This window comes from Staurois parvus, unplaced genomic scaffold, assembly GCF_062004578.1.
Source record: "Staurois parvus isolate SC_StPar_1 unplaced genomic scaffold, SC_StPar_1.0 ptg001349l, whole genome shotgun sequence".
NCBI classification, from domain to species: domain Eukaryota; kingdom Metazoa; phylum Chordata; class Amphibia; order Anura; family Ranidae; genus Staurois; species Staurois parvus.
Window position 1 is genome coordinate 99,962 of NW_028319145.1, and position 17,456 is coordinate 117,417.

The window sequence follows — 17,456 nt, forward strand, 5'->3', positions numbered from 1 at the left end:
CACTGTGCTGTACATAGCCTGTGCAGAGAGCAGAGTTGTGGGAGGGGCCCAGCAGCTCCACCCACTACAGGCTGCCTGCAGAAAACAACAGGAGGGGGCGGAGACAAGACCACTCACAAGGATAGGGAGCAGCAGTGACCGGTCTATATTACAGGAACTCCTGTGCAGAGCCAAGTTTCATACTGGGCAACTGCACAGATCTGGAGGAAATACACAAAGCTCTCCAAGATTCAAGTACAGTAAGAATACACATGCCTCATATCGGCTTATCCTGGAGTTCAGCTTTTAAGGGGATTGTTCCTTGACATCAAATGTGGCACAAAGGGTAGTTCATTTTGGCAACTTTTCACATTATTGCAAGTGCAGGTTAAAAGATCTTTTTTATACATTTATGGTTTTTTAAAGATAAAACTGCATTCACAACATAACCAGCATCCACACACCAAAGAAACCCTTTTTATTCCAACACAATGCAGTACATGTGCTTTACATGTAGACATCGTGGTGCATTAAAGGGCTATAGTTTACTACACAAATGTGCATTGGGGACCCAATAAAAAAAGAGCAGGAGTACCCCCAAAACACATGCACAACATGTGTGCCCAAAGTAGGCTGATGTCCAATACAAGGTGCATGTATAGGTGTAAATCCAAAGTCTACTCACTAAGTAAAGCAGAGGAAGGGTTCAAACCTCTGCCAGGTTTTTACAGCTGTCACTCTGACTGGAGGAGAATTCAAATTTTCCCATTGATGACCAAGACAACAAAAAAATCACAGGCAGGGGCGGACGGACAACTCATGGGACCCCCGGGCAATAGGGGATCATAGGGCCCCTGTGTCCTTGCCCAAAATAAAAAAAGCCTATGAAAAAGGTACCGGGCATCTCATGGGGCCCCCTACTGACCCCGGGCCCTCGGGCAGTGCCCGAGTTTCCAAATGATCAGTCCGCCCCTGAGGTTGGAAGTTTCTCTTGCTTCATTCAGAATGAATGATTTGTATAAATTGCCAAATAATGTTAAATCCATTTTTATTTTTGTTAAGGAGAATTGTTTTGCATTTAAATGCAGCCGCCATAAATATTGTGAGAAAAGACACAAACAGAAATACAGGATGTAACATGCAGGAAAATAAATCAATGTAACCTTTTTTCTTGGAGAGCTATGGGACACATGTAACATCATTATACTGTATAGTCAAAACATTTTTTCTTTCTAGATAAAAACATTACAACCCCTCTCAGGTCATTTTTTTCTGGCTCTGTCCTGGCGCAAAATGGCGCAGCTGCAGACGCATTGGGCTAAAGTCAGCAACTCGCGTCATTTTGCGCTCATTCCCCAGCTGCAGAGAAGGGAACCTAGGTTAGGGACACATCCAAAAAACACGTCCCTGGGCAGCTGTGACTAAAAAGCTGACCCTGTAATGAAAAATATTGTTATCCAGGGGCGGACTGACAACTCGAGGGGCCCCCGGGCAATTGGGGATCATGGGGCCCCTGTGTCCTTGCCCACACTCAAAACACTCCCAAAAAAAACTATAAAAGGTACCAGGGGCATTTTATGGGGCCCCCTACTGACCCTGGGCCAGATAGCAGTTATAACACACACAGGTGACAGGACATACCATACCTCACTCACCCCGACTTCTCAATCGCCTCACAAGGATCACGTGACGCCCCGAGAGCCGCTCTGTGTGTGTGAGGTGCGCCGCGCGGTACCAGCCCCTTCCCGCCCTTTTGTTCCGCTCCCTCAGGAGAGGAGCGCAGCGCGCAGGCATTCTAGTGACCTCACGAGTTCCTCACCTCAGCGGAGAAATAAGCTGCGTCAGCCGTGATACGCAGTTCTCGTGCCTTTGACGATATAACGGAGCATGTCCGCGCTCACAGGACACTAAGAACGGCTGGCTACACATTCAGCCGGCTGTCGTTGCTCAGGAGGCACAGCAACGAGTGGTAGAAAAAAAGAAAGAAAAGCCTGACTGTGGCCTGAGAGGACATGCGGGGACTTGTAGTGCTGGATGGGTTTGTGCAAAACCTAAATAGGCTTTGTATGTGGTGAGAGGGTCTGCTGGGACTTGTAGTTCACCTTAAGGCACAGGACTCTGGCCTGAGTGGACATGTTGGGAATTGTAGTTCACTATTAGGCACAGGATTATGGCCTGAGAGGACATGCTGGGTATTGTAGTTCACCATTAGGCACAGCATTATGGCCTGACAGGACATGCTGGGTATTGTAGTTCACCATTAGGCACAGGATTATGGCCTGAGAAGACATGCTGGGACTTGTAATTCACCTTAAGGATCCGGACTCTGGCCTGAGAGGACATGCTGGGACTTGTAGTAGTGGAACAAGTTGTGTTAATCCCAAAGAAAGGCCTTGCATGCGGTGAGACGACGTGCTGGGATTTGTAGTTCACATTAAGTCACCGGACTCTGGCCTGAGAGTACATGCTGGGACTTGTAGTCCACCTTAAGGCACCAGACTATGGCCTGAGAGGACGTGCCGGGACTTGTAGTCCACCTTAAGGACCCAGACTATGGTCTGAGAGGACAAGGTGGGACTTGTAGTTCACATTAAGGATCCGGACTATGGCCTGAGAGGACATGCTGGGAGTTGTAGTAGCGGAACAAGTTGTGCACATCCTAAAGAAAGGCCTTGTGTGTGGTGAGAGGGTCTGCTGGGATTTGAAGTTCACATTAAGCCACCGGACTCTGGCCTGAGAGGACATGCTGGGACTTGCAGTAGCAGAACAAGTTGTGCACATCCTAAAGAAAGGTCTTGTATGTGGCGAGAGGGTCTGCTGGGACTTGTAGTTCACCTTAAGGCACAGGACTCTGGCCTGAGAGGACATGTTGGGACTTGTAGTTCACTATTAGGCACAGGACTCTGGCCTGAGAGGACATGCTGGGAATTGTAGTTCACCATTAGGCACACGACTCTGGCCTGAGAGGACATGCTGGGGCTTGTAGTTCACCATTAGGCACAGGACTCTGGCCTGAGAGGACATGCTGGGACTTGTAGTTCACCATTAGGCACAGGACTCTGGCCTGAGAGGACATGCTGGGAATTGTAGTTCACCATTAGGCACACGACTCTGGCCTGAGAAGACATGCTGGGAATTGTAGTTCACTGTTAGGCACAGGACTGGCCTGAGAGGACATGCTGGGGCTTGTAGTTCACCATTAGGCACAGGACTCTGGCCTGAGAGGACATGCTGGGACTTGTAGTTCACTATTAGGCACAGGACTCTGGCCTGCGAGGACATGCTGGGACTTGAACAAGGTGTGCAAATCGTAAACATCGGCCTTGTATGAAATGAGAGGGTGTGCTGGGACCAGGGGCAGACTGACCATTTGGAAACTCGGGCACTGCCCGAGGACCCGGGGTCAGTAAGGGGCCCCATGAAATGCTCCTGGTACCTTTTTCATAGGCTTTTTTGAGTTTGGGCAAGGACACAGGGGCCCCATGATCCCCTATTGCCCAGGGGCCCCATGAGTTGTCAGTCTGGGACCTTAGTTTACATTAAAGAGTGGAAGCCACCTCTTTATGAAGCAATACACTTTTCTTAAGGCATGCTGGCACTTGTAGTATCACAAAAACACCTTGCATCCACCAAAAATAACCCGTGCATGCTGAGATTTGTGGTTCACCATCTGCAGTTTGTCTCACCAAATAACATTTTTGCAGTCCTGAAAAGTCGGTATAAGGAAGGGCTCGCTCAGTGACCAGAGGCGGGTGGACTGATCCCAATCACAGAGGGGGTTCTGGTTGATGGAGGATTATGCCAACACGTTTTGGGGGCAAGGTACCGATTCATCAGGGCTGTGAGTGGACGGTGGATTGTTCCTGAGGCCCAGGAATGTGAGGTAAAACTCAGCATTTATTAACAGTCTATTCAGATGGGGACACTTTACTGCGTGCCCTGTGCAGATCTGTGTTTTCCCAGCATGGGGATGCACAGGTGTTACATGATGATATCCCATTCATTTCTAATGGGACACAGCCACGGTGTGCTAATATGACATATGTGCGAGTGTGGGTCTCTGGACACATACAGGGTGTATGGGGACCCGCTCTCACCTGCAGAAAAATATGCAGGAATAGAAGTGGGTTGTTGCCTGGTTTCCTTAAAATAGCACTTAGGACGTAAGTACTGTAAGGCTGGCCATACATTATACAATTATCTGCAGATTTTCTGCCCAATTTCCTTTAGATTTACCTTCAACTATGTAGTGCAAGGGCCTGCCTAATTGGATACAACTGAAAGTGTTGTTTAGGTTTGTCCTCCTATTATATGGTTTTTGGTAAATCTAAACCAAAAATCTGCAGATAATTGTATAATGTATGGCCAGCCTAAGTTCAAACAAGCAATGAAACAAAGTAGCACACCTGTATTCCAATGTCACGTTTGGATGTATGCCAGTTCCTAGTATGTAGCAGTCAGTGTATCCATTTAGAGCTGGCTCAGATCCAACCTTTCACTGGCAGGTGCAGGGATTGAAACTGTGTCAGTTCTGCACTATATAAACAACAAATGCTGGAGAATGATGACATACAATCCTGCACTCCTTTTCAATTGTCAGATGTATTTTATTATTTATCACGGGTTTATTGAATGTGTTTTTCCCCGAAAATAAGACCCAGTACCTTTTTTGGGAATTCCTAAAGTATAAGACCCACCCCAAAACTATGACCTAGTTGTGATCAGGGATTTTTTTCAGCTGGAATGTAGCAGAACGCCATTCCGCCACCCCCCGCACTGGCCTTGCACACACCAATATCTACTGTCTATTATATTCACAGAAGTGCAGCTGAAGTGACAGCACCATCCGCTCCCACAGAACCTCCCTACCTCTACTCACTGTGGGACAGGGAAGGAACAGATATCTGTGTGTGCAGTGTGTTTAGGGGCAGGGCGGGGAATCTCTTCCTGCAGCCTAATGCATAGGGGGATCGCCAGGCAGTGGGGAAGAGGCGGCGAGTGAGAGCGCTTGGGATAGGACCTGAAACGGGAGATACTATAGAGAGGGGCCGGCTGCTGACAGCTGTGTTTTGCAAAGCTAGTCTCCTAGATTGTAAGCTCGAAAGAGCAGGGCCCTCAATCCCCTCATGTTTTGCATTGTATTGGTATTGTTCTGTCACATGTTTTGTCCCCCTCTGTAATGTACAGCGCTGAGCGAACTATTGGCGCTTTATAAATACTGTATAATAATAATAAAATAGTTAACCTTATGAGGGCAGTGGAGGGGGGGGGGGGGAGGGATGTGCAAAGGTGAGCTGCAGTCAAGAGTTGCAGAGGAAAATTGAGTCAGGTAAGCTGCAGAGTGCATAGGTGAGCTGGGGGTGCAGAGGGCAGCTGAGTTGCAACCCACCTCTGTACTCCCCCGGCCTCAGCTCTGCACCCCCTGGCCACAGCTTGCCTGTGCACCCCCCAGTCACTGCTCACCTCTGAATCTCCTGTCCACAACTCACCCCTGCACCCTGTCTGTGGCTCATATCTGCACCCTGTCTGAAATTCACCTGTCAAGTCACCTCGGCACCACCTGACTGCAGCTCACAACTGTCATCAGCCGGCCCTCTCTATAGTAACCCTCATCCACAACTGCCTGCATCTCACTTCTGCACCCCCTGGCCACAGCTTGCCTCTGCGCCCCCCGGCCACTGCTCACCTCTGCATCCCCCATCTGCAACTCACCCCTGCACTTTGTCTGTTGCTCATATCTGCACCCTGTCTGAAACTCACCTGTCAAGTCACCCCTGCAACACCTGACTGCAGCTCACAACTATCATCAGCCGGCCTTCTCTATAGTAACCCTCATCCACAACTGCCTGCAGCTCACCTCTGTACCCCCTGGCCACAGCTTGCCTCTGCACCCCGCAGCCACTGCTCACCTCTGCATCCCCCATCTGCAACTCACCCCTGCACCCTGTCTGCGGCTCACATCTGCACCCTGTCTGAAACTCACCTGTCAAATCACCTCTGCAACACCTGACTGCAGCTCACAACTGTCATCAGCCGGCCCTCTCTATAGTAATCCTCATCCACAACTGCCTGCAGCTCACCTCTGCACCCCCTATCCACACCTGGACATTTAAAAAATAAGACGTACCCCGAAAATAAGACTTGTGTGTTTTTGTGAGCCAAAAAGAAATATATAAGACAGTGTCTTATTTTCAGGGAAACACAGTAGCACCAACAATTTATGCAGACATCAATCCCTGTCCTCAAGCTTCCAATCTATAGTCGCACATGTATACACATTCTAGGGCCTTTTTTGTGTTCTGTCCGGGATTCAAACCAGCAACCACGGTACTGTAACCACCAAGCCGTTGTGCTGTCCACGATTCGTCTATAAAACAGCCTTTTTTCAACCAGGGTGCCTTCTTGGTTCTTTATGAGTGCCTTGGCAAAATGCCTACAAATTGCCCAATATTGCCTAAAAATTGTGTACAAGCCAGTGGGTGGATAAAATTTGCTTTTTTTTGTCACACAAAGCTACTGGTTTTTATTGTGCACCACACAGTGCAGGGCAGCCTCGGACATCCTAACAACTGCTGATATCACTGGTTGAGAAGGAGGAAAGCAGACACCTAGAGGTGTCCCTAGGGTTGGTGTCACCCGGTGCGGTAACATGTGGTGTCACCCCTCCAGAAAGGAAAAACGGTGCCGGTGTAGTGGTAAAATGAGTATCCCGTGAAGATATGTATCCCCTGAAGCAACTGCGCATGTGATGGTTTCAGGCTGAAGAAGCTGATCTCCGACGTTAGCACAGAGCCGGTGATCGGCTTTTTCGGCCTAAAACCGACACATGCGTAGTTGTTTCAGGGGATACTCATTTTACCTCTACACTGGGGCAGGGCAGCTGTCACTGTGCCAGCATCCTGCTCCTGCACCCTCTATGATGGTGCCACCCGGTGCAGCCCGCACCCCCCTAGGGACGCCACTGCAGACATCTGCACATCATCCTTGTTTGACACCCCTCACCCACTCATCTCTGTAAGCACTGAGGTCATGTTAGCTGCATGGGGGAGAGATAGTTAGGAAGAAGAAACACTAGTCATTATCAGTGTACAAAAGTTTATTTGCTTTGAAAGAATATATCACCTTTAGCCTGGGTTCACATTGATGCAGTGCGGAACTCGCACCGGTTTCTGTGCGAATTCCGCACCCCATCATAATCGCAACCCCATTAATGCGAACCGCTGCGGGTGTGCATGTTAAGTTAACAACACCCCATAATCTGTTCGCAAAACGCAGTGCGATGTACAGAATCGGATCGCATGGGTGTAAATACCAATGTGATCCGATTCTAGTGCGAACAAAAAAAGGGTCCTTCACCTTTTTGGTGCAGATGCAGTGCGATTTGAGCCATACAAAATGTATGGCTCAAATTGCACTGCACAGAATTCGCATGTGATTTGCATAGGAATGCTGTGTGGTTCCTGTGCGAATCACATGCGATACGCCACACTTCAGAAGTTTGAACCTGGGCTGAATGTTGGGTGTCTTATGAGTGGAGATGCAATTGTGATATGTAAAACTATTAGTTTAGTTTTTTACATTTTAGAAGGAGGTACAGTGCCTCAAGGTTGTCCGTACTTTTAAAGGGCACCTTGACTGGAAAAAGGTTGAGAAACACTGATCTATAGTACAGAGAGCTTCCTTTGTCTAGTGGGCCCACTACCCAGAGAAAGCATGGTTTACATGCTATATTTACCACGAGTGCAGAGTTTTATCTTACCATTCCTCCTACTGTTACTTAAAGTGTTACTAAACCCAGGACCCTGCATTCACTATATCTGATCTCCCACAGTACACAAAACATGGAAATGCAATTATTTTAGTAAATATAAACTGCTAAATACCTTTTCTCATCAGCAGTATATACATAGCAGTCTTGTGACTTCTACCAGTGTCCAGCTGAGCACTGGTTAAAGTTTTTTGGAGGAGTTTTCATTCAGCTCTGACTGTCCTATGAGGCTGCATGAACACTGACCCTCTGGACAATGCTGTTTGGCCATGTGCTGATCACATGCACCCTCCCAAAGAAAAGAAAAACTCTCTAGCAATACACAAAAAACGGAGCATGTGCAGAGTGACTCCTACAGCTCTGTACTATCAGCAGATGGATTGGTTACAGTAGAAGAAGAGGATCAGAAAAGACAGAATCAAACAGGCTTTTTAAATAATGCGGGGGATTAACCCTTTAGGTTCCACAGTGAGTATAGCAAGCATACTTTACTGCATATACAGACTGATTTTACTGTTGTGGGTTTAGTAACACTTTCATGCTTTTAGGAATAGTTAGAAGTGAATGCAAATGTATCAACTATTTGCTGAACGATGAATGTTCAACTGTGTGAAACACCTAACGAGTATTTGGTACTAAACAAATTGGCACCTGTGTACCCCAGAGAATTCTGTTTCTGTGGTTTGAAAGCTACATTCAGGATGCTAGTTGCACACCAGTTTGATAGCTCAAATGCCAATGAGTATGGCTTTTATGTTGGTGGAGAGTTCTCTGGAACTACAGAGATATCAATGTTTCCTGCAAAGTATCATTTCAAATGGGAAGAACTAAACCAATACCGTGAAATGGTAGAAATTGTAAATTTGCAAAACAAAGTGGTAATAAGAGCATTTTTTGGGGGCCTTCAGAGTAGACCTGACAATCGCCTTTAGACACGAGATTGGATGTGACAGAGTGAGGAATGTACGTAAGTGACACAGGCAGATATATTATGTAGAACGCCGTGCTGCTGCTCATTAGATATGCAGGCTTGTCCCTTGTGATTGTGGCATTCACAGAGCTATTGGACATGAAATGGCTTTCTTGATACAGGCTCAAAGTTAGGGACGCATTCACGACAGCTACAAGATTCAGTCAGGAAATATAAATGGAAAAATTGCTGAAGCTGAAATTTTATTGCCAAGTTATTTATCTTTGTTATTGCTTTCTGCTGCTTTTGTGTAGCTTGTCCTAGGAAACAGACAGGTCCAGATGTTCTTACTTACACTAAAAGTCAGAGATTTGGAGAGCGAATGGAGAACTACCAGTAAATGACATGTAAAAAAGGAAGAGAGGGCACTCTATTCAGTACAAACCAGCAGCGTTAGAAATGTAATTGGTTAAGCACCAGTGTTTCCCACCAATCCACATATTTTGGCCTTAAACCTTTTCACCTTTGCCCCCCCCCCCCCAGCTCTTATGCAGCTGAGAGCAGAGCGAACTTAAGAAAAAAAAGGTGTATATAATGTTATTTATATCGGTAAACAAATGTTTTACCTTTCATTTCTATTTTAAACTGAATGGGTTGTTTTCCAAGGTGAGGGTTAACAATCACTTTAATTACTATTACAGTGCAACAGCTTCAAGTAGTGAGAGAACATCTGCAGTAAGGACAAAAACAGAAATAAAAAGCTTCTAAATGCACTTCAAGTTCTGTCTGTGTTGCTGTTGAAAATTTCCCATCACAGTTAGACAGTGAATGAGGGAAAATCTTTCTAAGGGTTCATGTCAATGGCCATTCTTGTTAAATGGTGCATTTGAATGCATGTAGCTACTATACGTCAGAGTAAAAACTGCTGCGCTTGAAGTAAAAAGGCTGAATCTGCTAAATGTGCCTTTCCTGTAGTTTAAACACATCTAAGCGAACATACTGCACCTACAGAAACACAGCAGAGCACAAACCAGGTGAAAAGCAGCTGAACCTCTGGTGTACTGCTCATAGAAATTCAATGGGATTTTTCAGACTTGTGTTTGCCGTTCATTAGAAATACTGGAAAACATTGCCCATCGAAATGAACACTAAAGGAGCCTCAGAGAGTAGTAAAACTCAGCAGGGGTTCTGATCCTCTTCCACTGTATTCAAAATAAAAAAAAAAAGTTTAGGCATAACATATACTTTGAAGGGTAAGTCTATGCTGAACTGATATGCTGTACTTTAGTGTTGAATAGTTGCTAGCTGTTCTTAGATATCCCTCAGTCATTAGGGTTCTCACACTGCTTGTTAGGAATTTTTTTTTCATGTTATCGAAAATGCATGTAACTGCTATAGAGCCTCTGTTTTTTTTGCTGCTGCTGCTGTATTATCCTTCTGCAGTGTTGACAGGGTTAAACTGAATATTCATTAATGCAGAAGTGCAGCAGCCATCTTTAAGGAGACAACTTTGCATTGGTCGATTATGGAGTGTCTCCAGTGCAGAGGGCAGCCATCTTGGCTGTGTCTTGATCGACTGGACCTACATGGAAGAAAAATATATTTTAAATATATTTTAAAAATATTCATCCCAAATATATTGACATATATTTGAAATACTACAATTTTGGCTGTATTCAATATATTTAAAAAAACAAAAAAAACCCATATTTTTAAAGACATACAGTATATTTGAAAATTTATTTTTAAAAATATTTTTCATATATTGTGTAATGAATACAGCCAAAATTGTAGTATTTCAAATATATGTCAATATATTTGGGAAGAATATTTTTAAAATATATTTAAAATATATTTTTCTTCCATGTGGGACGGGTGGTGATTGGTTGATGCAACAGAGCAAGGTGAAGTGTGTCTGCAAGCTGGTGATAAAAGAGAGGACGAGCATGAAGCAAGCAGGTGTGTGGGAAAGAGATTGAGCTGCTGCTGCTTCTGCTGGATGAATAGATCCCTGCCATAGCTGACCACAATCAAGTGATAAGGCAGAAAAGTAAAGGGACTGAGAACCTTCTTCTTGGGAGGGTGTGATTTGGATAACTGGTTAAATCAGATTGTACTAGAGAGCAGTCCAACCACTTTTAAGGAAGGATAAGAGGAACTGTCTTTGCAGGACTGAAGGAGAGATAGTAACTTTTGTCCCTGTCTGACATGAACCTGACTTTTACTGAATCAGAGCACATGTCCAGAGACCCACAAGAGTGCACTCTGGGTCTAGTAAGAGACTAACAATGCACAAGTTAATATGTTGTCTTCTGGGAACTGTCCCCAACTTTGCTGGCCTATTTTTGCTTGTTTTCTTTTTCATCATTCACTGGCAAGTGGGATAAAATGGGACTGTTATAACAAGTTTGGACTGTCTTTATATATAAGCCTGCTATGTTAAAAAAAATTGGTTCTGTTAATTGCTGATGGTCAGAATACTGCAGGTGTTTAACCATATCTCTCAGAGTAATGTTATTGTTTTATTGATTATTTATATAAATACACTTGCTAATTGTCTCCTCTTTTAGGCTATGCTTCTTTTAAGCTGTTCTTTGAAATACCTCAAAGTATGTCAGTAAGTGCTCAGTGAGTGAGGTATGTCATCTTCAGGTGTTCAGAGAAATCACAAAACAATTCAGCAACTCCTCTGGCAGTAGCGCTAGAGGATAGAAAATTCCCTGAAGTAGCAAGAAATGTGAGTGTCTAAAATGAAAAGCCCAAAACAGAATGAAGGAGATTTCACCACTGGAGGTGGCAAGAGACAAAACCACCAGTGAATCATTCCACTACAGCTGTGAAATGATTGTCATAGGTAGATTGTAACTGTCTAGCTGCTGTAAATGTAAACGGACTTCCAGCAACACAATTTTAGTAAGAGCAAGGAAGGATTCGAACATCTTGTTTTTGTTCCTTTCTGTGGCCCCTTTGCATGGGCCCTGAGGTAGGAATGGAGAGAAAAGCTCCCCAGTGATGCCAAATAAACCATTAAAAACCTGAATGAGGTTCTAATCCTGTTTCAGTATATCCAAAACCAAAAAAATTTGCCAGTATTTGTTCAAACAATAAAAAACAACTTTATTATGTCATAATATGCTTTATGTTCTAGTAATTAGCTACTGTATTATGCAATAATATTATTTCCAGGAATGCTTGAATACACATTCTGGCTCTCATATGAAGACATCTGTAATAACAGAATGTATGTCCTGATACTTGAGATTCATTTATAAGACCTCATACTATGTTAGTGTATTCTTAATATCAGGCAGCATGAATATGACTGCAAATTAAGAGCCAAATGACACAATCACACTAACACAAAAAAAAAAAAAAGCATGAGTGTAAATATACTGACATGCTAGAATTGAATAGCATGGTGATCTTTTAAGACACCGGGGCCTTGCACATTTTAATACATCTGTAAAGAAGCTTTATCCTGCCCCATTCAGCAGAAGGCAAAATGCCCTACATGTTTTGTTTTTTTTGGTGCCTGCATTTAGTAAATAAGTCTAAATTACATGGAACAGAGGTCACAACCCTATGCATCAAGTGCACAAAGCAGCAGTTCCTATGTGCTCAGGTGCACTATGCATTTATGCATTGTGCAGACTCATCCCCCTTACCAACCGCTCCGCTTCTGCCACCCCCCTCTGTCATTCCCTCCACTGGCTCCCGATTGCCCAACACATTAAATTCAAACTACTAACACAGACATACAAAGCCATTCATAATGCTGCCCCAGACTACCTCACCGACCTGATACCCAAATACCACCCTACACGCAATCTTCGCTCCTCACAAGACCTCCTACTTTCTAGCTCCCTGGTCTCCACCTCCCATGCCCGACTGCAGGACTTCTCCAGGACTTCCCTCAACCTCTGGAACTCACTACCCCAATCCATCAGACTGTCTCCTCACCTTTAGGCACACCCTGAAAACCCATCCCTTCAGGGAAGCCTACCCCGCCCTCACCTAACAGCCGATCTCCTCCACTCCTCCTACCACTCCATCCCCCACAGCCACTTCCTCCTATACCACTATCCCCTCCCTCCAAGATTGTAAGCTCGAAAGAGCAGGGCCCTTGAACCCCTCATGTTTTGTTACTGTATTGTCTCATGTTCTGTCCCCCACTATAATGTACAGCACTGAGCAAACCTTTTAGCGCTATATAAATACTGTATAATAATAATAATAATAATAATAATAATAATGCCTTTTGTAGCAACAGAAGATGAAGTGTGAGCGACATTCTGTACAACAGTACTGTGAGCCCTGACTGTCATAATGATGCATCACCAGAGAGTGTGTTCATGAGGGCTTGGGTTCACAAACAGTGGGTTGAATGATGTTAGGTATCATTCAACCCAGAAGAGGTGTGCCATCTTGTGGATGAGCAGACTTTCTGTAGGGAACAGTCCAGGGTGAAGATGAGTCATTCTTAACACGTTTTTTAAATGTTATATTTAAAAGTGCAGATGAGCTTTGAAGGGACATGGTCACCTTGTTCATGCAAGGAAAGTGACAATGTCTCTGGGGAGGGCATTTCTTGACCTCCATTTACCCACCTTACCTGCACTCCCTTGTAGCTCCTTTCTCCTCCGCAGCTGTGTTGGAGGCCCTGGAGAGCAGTGACATTACTTTCTTAGTCATGTAAGGCTACGTTCACACTAGCCTTGTGTGCAGGCGGCAGAGAGGCGTTTGGTAAGCGTTTTTACCGCTTCCCAAACGCCTCTGCCAATTCTGCACATTACAGCACATGGTGCTGTTCTAACGGGAGTGTTTGCGTCGCGTCGCGGCAAAACGGACGCCTCTGGACGAGTCAGGAGGCTTTGAAGCCTTCTATTCTCGTCTATGGTGCCGCTCCGCAAACGCCCGGCCGGCATTTGCGGTGCGGTTGCGACGCGGTTGCGGGGCGTTTGCGGAGCGGTAACACCACTCATACTGCATTATAGGCGTTTGTGGGGCGGTATTAACGCTCGGCAAACGCCTAGCAACCGCCGCTAAACCGCGCATGCGGCGTTTGCGGAGCGTTAATAACGCTCCGCAAACGCCGGACCAACGCTTGCCAAACGCTATAGGGGCGTTTGGCAAGCGTTGGCAAAACAGCCTAGTGTGAACGAGCCCTAAGAGTGCTTGGATCTAGCGATGGGCTGCTAAATCCAAGCACTGTCACAGGGCAGCAAGTCATATGTTCCCCCGATCCTGGAAGTGACAGGTATTCTCACTGTAGAGGGAGCTACCGAGCTGTGAGGGAACACAGGTAAGGTGAGTATGGGGGTGGTGTCCTTTACAGAGATACTGTCCTTTACAGAGATACTGTCTTTTTCCCCTAATTTTGGTAATATGATAATATCTTTGTTTGTGCTGTCTGTTGGGGCAGACAGTCATTGGCTCCAGCCATTGATAAGGAGACACTCTCCTTGAAACACATTCTGTACCCTGTGAAGTAGATGGAGCCAGGTGTGTTATCATCGTTCTGAGCTGTGGATGCTCAAGGTGTTCATCCATTCTGCACCAGATGAGCTTCTTGCTGCCTGTAGCTAGGGGAGCCCAAACCTCCTAAGGTATTGATGTTTCTAAGTTCATATTTTTAATTTTTGAATAATATAGCATCCTTTTAATACAATGCTGCTGATGGTGTTTGCCCTTCTCTTTTTTGATCTTCTGTTATAGTGCACAATTGTGTAAGAGTTACTAATTTAGGGTGGTATTCCAGTCATTAACTAAGGCTAAACCTACTCCCACCCCCATTCTAAGCCTATTCTACCTAGCCCTGTAAAGAAAAGATGCCTATACTTACCTATTCTGAAGCCGCTCTGGATTGGCCAGTCCCAGGATCATCTGTCAGTGACAGATTAGTGGAGGGGCAGCCAATATGTAGTGGAGGGGCAGCCGATAACAGATGCCGAATAGTAAATCTATGAGTGACGTCATCTCTTAGGCATTCCAAGATAAATCATTAGCTGAACTGCCTATTTTGCTTTTGACATAAGTTTGATGTGTTTTTGAGATGCAGAATTCATTGGAGGTTTAATGGCCCTGCATTTGACATGCTTTAGCTGACTCTGCATTCCCTTAGCTCCAACTCACACTAGTGTAATGCGTGAAAGTGCACAAAATTTTGCAAGTTTGTTTGCATTCTCTAATCATGTGAAAAAGACATGTCGCACTTATGGAACCATTATCGGCACTCTTATGCACCACCGAACTGCAAAAATATGCACCAAAACGCAGCCAACAACACGCAAAACCCGAAAAGATAGATGAATTAGGAAATAAACTTGTATTTGTTGCGGAGAATTTCTAAAGAGAATTAAAAACTTTGACACTGGTCTTTCACTGCCTTCTAGTTGCAACATTGGCTAAATTCCATGTTGTTCCGATTGGTCAAGCTTTGTCACTTCCTAGTAGTGTTCAGACTTGTCTGGCTCCTGCTGTCTCCCACACAATCTTGTTAGTCAGAAGTAGTGATGGGCCGGACACCCCTGTGTTCGGTTCGTGGTCGAACATTTGAACCTAATGAACCTAAAGTGACATCACCACCTACGTCACTGCTAGCTTTGCCCAATTGTGCTGTGACTGGCCAAAGCATTGCACCTGAACTGTGATCAGGTACATTGCTATGGCCAATCATAGCTCTCTCAATGCACTCTGAGAGCACAGTGCATTGTGCGGCGCTTAGTGGGCGAACAGCCCACCGAACTCCCTTACCATTTGTGTGTTCAGCTTATGTTTGACTCAAACAGCAAGCCCATCCTTAACCCTTTGAGGACCAAGGGACGTATTTGTCCCATGTTTTTAATTGCCTGTATCATCTGATTAAGAACTTAAAATACTTTTTTTTTTTTTGGTTTGAGTCAAAATATTAGTTCTTATCAACAAATGGATCTAGCTTTTTGGCAATTATTTCATGAAATGGCTTAGTTACAGCAACTGAAGTGTACGAACTTTAAAAACAAAAAAATTATTCTTTTGGCATTCCGTAATCTTATAGTCCTAAAAGGGCTAGTCAGAAGAGCAGGCCATCATAGTGTTGGTGGATGGAAGGGATCAGGCAAGCTCCAACACTACCAAGAAGTGTCAAAGCTTTGAACAACAGTTAAACATTATGGTATAGCTAAGACACTGAATACTGCTGTAGGTATACAGTATGTAGACATCACTAGGTATAGTAGACATGCTCATCAGCAATGACATGGTCACTTTAAACCAAACCTGTGGTGAAGTATTTCAAAGTTAAAAACTCAGCAGGATAGAGGGAACCAAAGTTAAACGAATGTTGTATTTGAAGGATAATATATTTTTTGCAAGTGTTCTTATATACGCAAATTTTATCATGGTGGCAGAATAGTCTATTGAACATAAATGTCTTTGCTAGTAAAGTGGTTCTAAAGGCCTAAAAGTTTTTTTTCACCTTAATGCATTTTATGCTTCAAAGTTAAAAAACTTCCAGTATCAGCTCCCCAATAGCATTGCACAGAGCAGGTGAGTATAGCATGTTTATTATTTTAATAAAATACATTTTGCCTTTAGTAATGCTTTCAAATACAAAAGAAGTAAGTAATACTATTCTTTATTTGTATTATTTCACTGTGTTGCCCTGATCTCTCTTAGTATATCAAATCTATTAGTAAGGTGAAGTCAAACTTTCAAGTCGAAGAGATTCTTACTTAATTATTTTGATGTGTATTTAATTGGCTTAATTTGCTTCAGTATACTTTCAGAAGCCTGATATCTTCTATTGGATTTATTTAATTCCCATCCCCTGCAGAACTCAGACCACTATGAAATGTTTTAACAAAATAGCAGTTTTGGTAACCATGATCTTAGTGGTTGTCCAAAAAGTTTTGCCTTGTCCTTAGCGTCTCTCTGATCTCCTTCCTTTATATTTCAACTTCGTACTGCGGTTCGGAAGTTTGCTTCCATTTGCTCAAACTCTCTTATTGCTGTATTAATTATGCATGGGGAGACTTAATTTTTAATTGGAGTGCCTCCGTCTCTTTCTCTCTTTGCCTTTTCTCTACTGTTTTAGCCTTCGAATGAGTTCCCAGGAGACTCTTTCTATGCTGATGGGAAGAATTCAACTTCTTGAAAACTTTCTAAGGTTTATTTAGCTGGGCCCATATTCCCCATAACTGTTATCATTTGCATAATAATAGATATTGCTTTGTTTTCTCTTTTATTCTTTATGTAGAAAACATCTTATTGTGAGGGATTATTCTAAAGCTTTACTGTACAATTGCATATTGAAACATGGGGACTATGCTAAAGATTATATTTGTAAAGTGATGTCATTCTGTAAATATGTAGAAAAGCTTCTTTTTCTGCTGCTGGTGCCAAGCTAAGTGGAACGTCAATGATTCTTTTAAATCGCAATTCCAAAAACAAAATTCACAGATGAGTTCATAGATTTTCACTTTACAGACAGGTGCTTAGTTTAGACCAGGTTTGTTTTCCAGACTTATATTTCAAAATTAAGAAACAATTTTACATTTTTCTATTAAAGGAAACAGAAATTTCTATAGCTGTGTTCCACGGAGATACTATTGACCCTGCTTACACCTATTATAATGAAAAGGGGCCTGCAATATACTAAGTCATATGTGCCAGCTGAGGTGGGAACTAAGAACACATGTCAAATATCTTCCAGCATGGGTCTAAACCAGATCTCAGTAAATCTATGGAAATATAGCACAGAATTGTTTGTCCATGGCAGACAACTGAATGCTTTATGCGTCATCACATCTCCATGGAATC